Source organism: Gavialis gangeticus, unplaced genomic scaffold, assembly GCF_001723915.1.
Source record: "Gavialis gangeticus isolate Ggan-Ray unplaced genomic scaffold, GavGan_comp1, whole genome shotgun sequence".
Taxonomy (NCBI): Eukaryota; Metazoa; Chordata; order Crocodylia; family Gavialidae; genus Gavialis; species Gavialis gangeticus.
The window spans coordinates 33,388,370-33,397,573 of record NW_017728994.1 but is presented as its reverse complement, the minus strand read 5'-3'; the positions used below and the strand labels follow the sequence as shown (position 1 = coordinate 33,397,573).

Here is a 9,204-nt window from a genome sequence, read left to right as displayed (position 1 = left end):
GTAGGTTTAGATTAGACATCCGCAAGAACTACTTCACAGTTAGGGCAGCTAGGAGCTGAAACCAACTTCCTAGGGAAGTGGTGCTGGCTCCTACCCTGGGGATCTTTAAGAAGAGGCTTGATGACTACCTGGCTGGACTCATTTGAGTCCAGTCTTTTCTCCCACCCAGGCGGGGGGTTGGACCTGAAGATCTACAAGGTCCCTTCTGACCCTACTTCTATGATTCTATGAGGAAATTCCAGATAACCTCAGGGATGCCACGATTGCAATAATCTTCAAAAAAGAAAACAAGTCCAACTGTAGAAATCACAGAGGAATCACCTTGCTGTCCACCCCAGGAAAGATCAATGCAAGAACCTTCCTGAATCCTCTCCTTCCATTTGCTAAAGACCTGTTTCTGGAATCTCAGCATGGGTTTAGGGCACCAAGAGGCACAACTGACACGATCTTTACAGCTTGCCAGCTGCAGGAGAAATGCCAGAAACAACATAAATCTCTCTACATAGTTTTCTTGACTTCACAAAAACCTTCAGTTCTGTCAACTGAGAAGCGCTGTGGAAGATCCTTCTGAAGTATGGATGTCCACCAAAAATTGTTACTATTCTCTGCCTGCTCCATGATGGTAGGTGAGATGTGGTTCTCAGCAGCATATCTATCACAGAGCTCTTTGAGGTTAAAACAGAAGTTAAGCAAGGCTCCATCACTGCTCCAACACTCTTCTCGATATTCCTTCCTGCGATGCTACATCTGACCACCACCAACCTTCCAGTCAGAGTGCAGCTAAACTACTGAATGGATGGTAAAGATGTTTAATCTCAGCTGACTCCAAGCCAAAACCAAGAACAACCTGACTTCAATCATCAAGCTCCAGTACGCTGATGATGCTGTAGTCTGTGCTCACTCAGAATCAAATCTTTTGGCAATCACTGACGTCTTTACCAAGGCATATAAGAAAATGGGACTTTATTCTCCCAGCTCAGTCATGGTGTACACTCCACAGGAGGGCAGACAAAGCGCTTCAAGGACATCCTCAAGGCCAACTTAAAGAAAATGCAATATCGACATTAACTCATGGGAGACTATTGCCCAGGACCACCCCAAACGGAGGAAGAATCTCGTGCAAGGATCTCAGTACTGTGAAACATTACAATGACAACAGGAGATGGAGGAACACAAACAGCAAAAACAACGTGTTGCAGACCGAATCAAGAATCCAGAGTCACTAACCCTGCATGGGAACATGTGCCCGAGTTATAAGAGTCTGACGACCATGGATTGGCCTCATCAGCCATCTTCACACTCACAGATAAACAATCATCCTCGACTGAAAGGGACTGCCAAAGAAGTGTCTGTTACCTCTGAGAATTTCTCTCAGTCCCTCCCTAGGCTGTGCTTCACTTGCTGTGCCTGGCTTCCTGGAATCAGAGACCTGATGAAGAATGCCTCAAATTCAAAAGCTTGTCTAACTTTACACAACTAAACAGTTGGTCCAATAAAATATATCATCCTAAGAAATCCTTGCATCTTGCATAAGTTCTGAACCATCACGGCTACAATATCTTTCTTATGCTCCCTTCATACAAGGATACATAGACCATATATTTGAAAGAGAGACCTAACTACCCCACAGTAACCTGCTACAATACAAAAAGACAGCCCCCTACAAATGCGTACCCCTGTCAACACATCCCCACTGCTACTACAGTCAGCACTCCCCAAAACAAGTCTGTGCCTTTCCCAGCATGTGATATATCTGAGCCAAAGCACAAAATGTCCTCACTGTAATTATGTGGGTGAAACCAAACAGAAAATATACACCAAAATGAACTCCTTCAGAAAAAACATAAAGGACAGAAACACACACAAGAGCACATTTGTCACAGACCAGCCACTCCCTTTCTGACCTCACTATCCTCATACACAAGGGAAATCTACTAAACAACATTAAAAGGTGAACTTGAGACCAAAACAGAGCATGCTGGACATGAGGAACCAAGGACAAAAACGTAATATAATGTGTCATAAAACCAATAACCTACATGATTCCTGAAATTCTTCCTACACACTACAGGTGATAATGACCCTCCTCTATTTTCAGTAGTCAAGTTTTGTTTCTTCTGCTAACTGTCTGTCTGCTACCCCTGGCAATCTCTTCTCACTCCAATTTCACAGCTCTACCCACTAAAAATTCTTGTGCTTGGTTTCCTCCTCAGACCTGAAGAAAAATGATTTGCAATCAAAAGCCTGCCTAACTTTATCTCAACTAAACAGTTTGTCCAATTAAAGATATCACACCCCCTCCCATAAAAAATCCTTGCCTCTTAGTCTTACAAAATTCCAGTTCCCAGCTCTGCCTTCCAAGAACGAAGGGTACCTTGCTCCAAACGTAACTGGCCTTCATAGACTTGGAATCGTGCGTTTCTCAGCTGGCTGTCTTCTACTGGTAACCATCCAATTTTATTTCAAGCCTTAGGAGTAAAAAAAAAAAAAAAAAAAAAAAAAAAAAAAAAAAAAAAAAAGAGAGAGATATTGAGTGGTATGTCAGCACTGAGACTGCATGTATATTAGAACTGTTAGTGGGAAAACTACAAGAAATAAGCCACTAAAAAAAAACCCAGCCCCTTTCCTACTTTTAATAAAACCAAACATAACCTTCAAGTTCAATAACCCATTACACTTCAGGGAAAAAGATCTAATTTCACATCATATACAGAAGATGTTGAACAAATTCCTGAGAAACAGTATGCTAGAAGACACTCCACAAGTCAAACTAATCATGCCACAGAGTTCACTCCACTGGATCTTATGGAAACGTTTCTGTATCCTAAAAGTAACATCCACATTGATCAAATTTCACACTTGAGATTAGCCTTGTAACAACATCTATAGCAGGGGTAGGCACCCCTCGGCACAGGTGCCAGAGCATGGCACGTGAAGGCATATTGCTCGACACATGCATCTCAGGGCGGACAGCAGGGAAGGGGCTGTGGCTGAGCTGTCCCAACAAGGATCGGGGCTCTCACAACTCCCCTGCCATCCACTCCTGGCACACCAACATCTTACAAGTCAAGGCTGTAGGTATTTTTGGTACTCTGCCCAAAAATGCTACCAACTACTGATCTATAGGCTGTTGATGCTAAGGACAACTACCAACAAAATGCTGACTTGGAGTGTTTCTGCTCAACATTACCTGCCAGAGCCCTCCCCTTGTTACCACCCCAACCACTTGGGTCAGGGCAACAGCAGAAGGAGGATGCATATACCTAAAACATTGCAAAAGGAAATCTCTAATAAGATTAATAACTGCATTCTGCATACTTATTAGCCTGGATAATTACCACAGTACCAGTGTCCTGGAACTCCACATGTAGCCAAACTGATAAGTGCCAGATTACACAAAAATAGAACAAATATGGAATCAGAACTCTGAACATAGGAGATATCTTTTATTAGAGCAACTAAACATTTGCAAAAAAAAATGTTATTAGCAAGCTTCTGGGCACACTTATCCTTCTTCAGGCATAGGAGAATGCAAAGACTGTAAAATTTCTCCTACGTGGAAATGACAATTCTTATTTCACAGGAGAGTTGAAGGTGTAGTAAGATCTCCTGGTTGGAAAAGTTCATTTTGTGCAAATTAAGCTCAACATTAGAGCAGTCTTTTTACCTGCCACCTTTGATGGCAAGCAGGATGTTTAATTATATTTCCTTATGGTTATAATTCAATATCCTGCTTATCATCAGACAACTCTGACATAAACAGACTACTCTAACTTTTTATCTGGGCGGGAGAGGCAGGGGGGCAGACTGAGGCCCCTGCAGTAAGGGAGGCTGTGAGAGTGGGAGTGGGGCTGGGGCAGAGGCAGGCGCTGCACAGCCAGGGCGGAACGGGGCATGGGACACAGTGGTGCAGGGAGCGGGCAGCTCCCGCAGCTGCGTGCACCCTGGGGAAGGCACGGGGGGCACGTGCCCCTTGGATCTGTGCAAGGGCAAGGGCAGGCTGCCTGCTTGGGGCTAGGGGCTGTGCCAGCCTCTTCCCGGCAGACGGCTTGCACTGGGGTAGCGCTTAGGGCAGGTGGGTGGGTGGCAGCAGCAGTGCTAGGAGGGCAGCAATGGGGGGGCTACAGTCACCCCAAAATTGGTTGTAGCCCCCCCCGCCCCAAGTGCAGCCCCAGTCGAGCCCCAATGCCGGAAAGAGGCTGGGCACAGTCTCTGGCCCCGAGCCTGCAGTAGCAGTCTGCCCTCACCCTGCACACAGATGCAGGGGACACATGCCTCCCCTGGGGGTGCGTGCAACAGTGGGAGCTACCCACTCCCCCCACCCCATGGATGAGCCATGACTCCATCACGTGCCCTGCCCCGCCCCAGCTAGGCAGCGCTTGCCCCTGCCCCACTCCCAGCCCCACTTTCCCCCTCACTGTGGGGGCCTCGATCTGCCCCCTCCACACTCCCTCCCTCCTCCCTACCCCTACCCACCCTTCCCCAAACAGACTTACTGGCCAGATGCTCCTCTCCAAGTTGCTGGGCTGCATTCCTAGCCATGTGCATGCTGTACCTGCGCACATGTACACGGCATTTATCGGTGACATTATCAGCCACATCAGCCAAAAAAAAGCCAATTACTGATCATGTCAATTTTCCTTCTCTTGGTACTGATATGATATAGACCAATGTATCAGTGCACTTCTACAAATAACTAGAGAAGGAAAAGTTGTGGCTGCTTTCTGCCGCACCTTCCCCTAAGACAGACTTTGCCAAAAGACAGCTGTGTACAAGTTTATGCTGGCACAAGATAGAGTAAATTCAGAATGAACAGTCTTTAGTCTTATAGCATTTTATAACAAACCATACAGTGTTTTGGTACAGGATTTTAACTTCTGTTTACCACTTATCTGATACAAGAAAGAGAGAGACTAAATGAAATCCATGGTTAAGTATTCTCTCTCTGTTAAGCAGTGACAACTAATGCAATACAGGACTGATTCTATTGGACTAAAGCAGTGGCTCATGTACCCCAGTATACCTCTTTCAGCTGTGGAGGACCAAAAAAAGCAAGAAGGCGACAGGTGAAAGATGTGGTAAACCAAGTGATGAAGACCAAGGTGGACTGTGAAGAAGTACAGAAGGATCTGGCACTACTGAGCCAATGGGCAACTCAATGGCAGATGAAATGCAAACCTAGATAAGTGTAAAGTGATCCAGACAGGCAAAAATATACCTACACCACCAGTTCAAATTATACCTACACAATGATGGGACCTACAACAGCTGTTACCACACAGGAAAGTGAGCTGGGAATCACTGTGGACAGTTCACTAGAAACATCAGCTTAATGGCTCAGCAGGGATCCAAGTTTTCAGTTTCCCACAGAAAAACGGAGAAAAAAACAAGGATTTTTCCTTTTAACCAAAAAAAATGTGAATTTTTCCTTTTAACGGAGAAACGCGGATTTTCCACTTTTGCAAAGAGCTCTCTGCAGGCTGGCAGAGTTCCAGCCTGCAAGGGGCTGGGGGGAGCAGGAGAAGGGCAGTCAGGCAGGAGGCACCACATGTACTCTCACACATGTGAATGGCAGCCAGGCAGCCTGGACAGTAGCTCCCGCAGGTAAGCCTGGAGCCTGGGAAGGAGGGATTAAGACCCTGCATAAGAAGGGCAGGACTGGGGCATCTGCCCAGCCAGGGCAGTTCATGGGGCTTGGGGCCTGAATGTGGCCACAGGTCCCCAGCAGGGGGCAGGGGCAGGTGGCCCCCAGATTTGTGCGTGGGGTGGGGGCAGGCTGCCCGCTGCAGGCTCAGGCTCCCTGCCCTGCTGCCCTCCCCTTGGGGTCTCCACAGCCCAGCAGGCAGGACCTGGCACAGCAGGACAGAGTGGAGCCAGGCAGGGAAGCTCCTTGTCACTGCCCTGCTCTGCTGTAGCAAAACACCCTCCTGCCCACCCAGAAGCAGCAGGGGTAATGACACAGAGCTGTGCCCTTCACTGCTGCTGTGTGGGCAAGGGGCACATCGCCATGGCAGCAAGGAGCTCCCAGTGGCAGCAATGAGTTTTCCCACCTGGCCCCACTCTGTCCTGCCATGCCAGGTCCCGCCCACTGGGCTGCAGAGGCCCCAGGGGGAGGGCAGCAGGGTGGGGAGTCCAAGCCTACAGCAGGCAGCCCGCTCCTGCCTGCACCCCACATGGGCTCCGTTCTGGCTGTGCCACCCACGGAACAGGGGGAACCGGGTCCATGCTCTGCTTTGCTGTTGCAGACACCACCTCCCACAGGCAGCAGCCAGGGTTCAGACGTTGCTGCAGTGGGGGCAGGGGACTGAGGACCCAAGACCCTGGCAGTCCCATCTGGCAGGATTGCAGGGGTAAGGGGCTATTGGTGGGGAGAGGCACCAGCAGTGCCTGGGGGATGTGGCTTCGGAGTGAGGGGCCTGGACCTGCACCCTGGTGAGCAAAGGGGGCAGGGGGTTGTCTGACTTTCCATGATAAGAAACCCAAAATCAAATACCAAAATGTAGAGGGACTTAGACTGTATTTTATTATAGTGACTGAGGCACTGGTAGGCTTCCAAACTGCTTTAAAATTGTAAATATATCAATAAATCATTGTGTTCAATTGATACCTATATGGTGGTATTACATTTTAATTGTGAAGTTTAGGGGTTTTAATTGTGGAGTTTAATTAGGGGTTTTAATCAGAGACTTTGTGATTTTTAAAACAAGAGAAAACCAGAATCCCTGGTGCTCAGCAGCCATAAAAAGGCAAACAAAATGGTAGGGATTATGAAGAAGAGAATTGTAAACAAAATGGAAACTATCATTATGCCCTCTTACAAATCCATGGTCCACACCTCAAATACTTTGCACAGTTCTAGTCCCCACACCTCAAAAAGGATATAGAAGAACTAGAGAAGGTACCAAGAAGGGTAGCAAGGATGATTAGTGGTATCAAGGAGCTTCCATATGAGAGAGACTAAAGAGGCTAGGCCTATTCAGTTTAGAAACACAACACTTGAGCAGGGAAATAAGTGTTTACAAAATACTATATGGTGAAAAGAAGGTAAATAGAAATGTATTACTTACTGTCTCTCACAATACAAGAATTAGGGGTCACAAAATGAAACTAGTAAGTTTAAATTAATAAAAGGTGATTCTTTTGCACACAGCATGTAATGGAAGTGTGGAACTCACTGCCACAGGATTTTGTGGAAGCTGGCAGTTTAGCCAGGTGCAAAAAGGGCTGGACAAATCTTGGAGGAAAGAAGAATCAGTAGCTACTGAGCAGGCGAATTAGGGATACAACCTCAGAATCAGAACTTCCAAGACTTTAAATCCTGGAGGCTGAGAAAGAAACCGTGGAAAAAATCCTGGTCATACCCAGTTCTTTCCCCCTTTCAACATCCCCTCTGTGCCACTGTGTGACAGGATACTGGGCAAGGTGGACCAATGGTCTGACCTAGTAAATGTCAGTTCTTATGCCTACCTAGCCAGTTTGTAATACTGTGCATGGAAGAATAGAAGGATGAAAAATATTTTAAACCCTCAGATATTAAATACAATTATCTTTATCTCAGTTTGCAAAGCCACTATTTTATTATTGATCACAGACACAGGAATTACCAGACCTCTCAGCCCAAGGGCCATCCAATCCCAGACCCTATGCCTAACAGGGGTCAGTACCAGCTCCTTCAGAGGGCAAAAGGTAGTATACCCTTTCACTCAGAGCAGGTCTCAGCCTGATGGATAATCAAACTCAGCTCGTGTCCTTAAATATGGGACTTCACATCCCTTCCATAATATCTGTTAATTGCAATAACTGCATATTCTTATTATCTACAGAAAACAGATCAGTTTTTGGTCACAGATTCATAGACAGTAAAGCTGAAAGGGACCTCGGAAGATCATCAGGTCCAGCCCCCTGCACCAAGCAGTAAAGACAACTGGGATCAAGGGACTAGAAATTTCCACTCAGTTTTTATCCCACTACAGTTTGTAGAATATTTTATAAAATATCCATATCTGTTGAGCCTAGTCTGCCTTTTCCATATAGTTTATAACTAGGTAAAACAGATTCATTGCTTTTGCCATTTTGCCAGTTTTCTGTAACTGCCAACACACCACAGTCTTTGTCCCCAAAAAATCACTTACTTTTGCTCTTCCAAACGTAAACATTTTTAAAAGCATATCTGACAGGGTTTTAACAAGGGCCTGCTTTTAATTCCTTAAATCAGACAACCTGCTGATTTTAGAGAGTTCATGTGTGTCCTTGCCTTGTATCTGGTCTAGTTACGCTGCAATTTGCTTTCCACACTTTCCTGTTGTATTACCACCACCTACAAGCAATGTCCCACACTCCTGCATTCCTCAGCTACAGCCAACTTTCTCTTACCTCTAAGTACAATTGGCCCGAATCATAAATACATTCCCTTTCACACGCCTAAAGTATGGAATCCATTTTGATTATAGCGAAGTCTATCCCTTGTGTGCAGATGTTCCCCTTGCCCCCAAAACATTCCCCAGTGTCTAACGTTTATACCTTCTTTACACCATCTTTGCAACCACACACCGAGATCCTGAAGTGCCCCTCTGGCAAGTTAGGCCCATGCATGGAACAAGCAGCATTTCACAAAGTTAAAACCAGAGACACCAGACTTGAGCTTTCTGCCTAATGATCAGGGATCCAGGTTTTCCATTCCCCGTGGAAAAAAAGCAGATTTTCCACTTTGAAGGAGAAAAGCGCATATTTTTCCTTTAAAGGAGAACAGTGCAGATTTTCTTCTTTAAATGAGAAAAACGGGGGGGAAACTGCAGGTTTCTCCTTTCAGGCTAGCAGAGTTACAGCCTGCAAGGGGCTGCTTGAGGCTAGGGGGCATGGGAGGAGGGCAGTCAGGCAGGGGGCACTACATGCATGTGCACACATGCACATGACAGCCAGGCAGCCTGGTGGAGAGTAGCTACTGCAGCTGCCCACAGGTAAGTCTATGGGTGAGTGGGGGTGGGGAGGGGTAGATAGAAGCCCCCATGGGGAGGGAAGGTGCTGTGCCTAGGGGCAGTGCCCAGCCGGGGCAGTACATGGGGCCCAGGGCTGGGGCAGGAATGCACAACCACAGGGTCCAGCCAGCGAACAAGAGCCATGGGCAGCTCATCCAGGGGGTGGCGGGGAGTGGCACTCCTAGGGAGGGGTGCATGGGGGGACGTGCACTCCTCCTGATTTGTGTGC

General features: G+C 46.9%; 1 protein-coding gene across 5 annotated transcripts in view; it reads right to left on the bottom strand.

The window, feature by feature from the left end:
- The window catches only part of MAPK8 (mitogen-activated protein kinase 8), a 171,243-nt gene that overhangs the window by 97,548 nt on the left and 64,491 nt on the right, over positions 1 to 9,204 (bottom strand). For 4 of the 5 annotated variants that reach the window (XM_019502545.1, XM_019502548.1, XM_019502544.1 and 1 more), the window contains one exon: positions 2,375 to 2,468. The exons of the other annotated variant lie outside the window; for it this stretch is intronic. The gene's annotated coding sequence lies outside the window, so the exon portion shown is untranslated. The remainder of the gene's footprint in view (positions 1 to 2,374; positions 2,469 to 9,204) is intronic. 5 annotated transcript variants of the gene reach the window in all.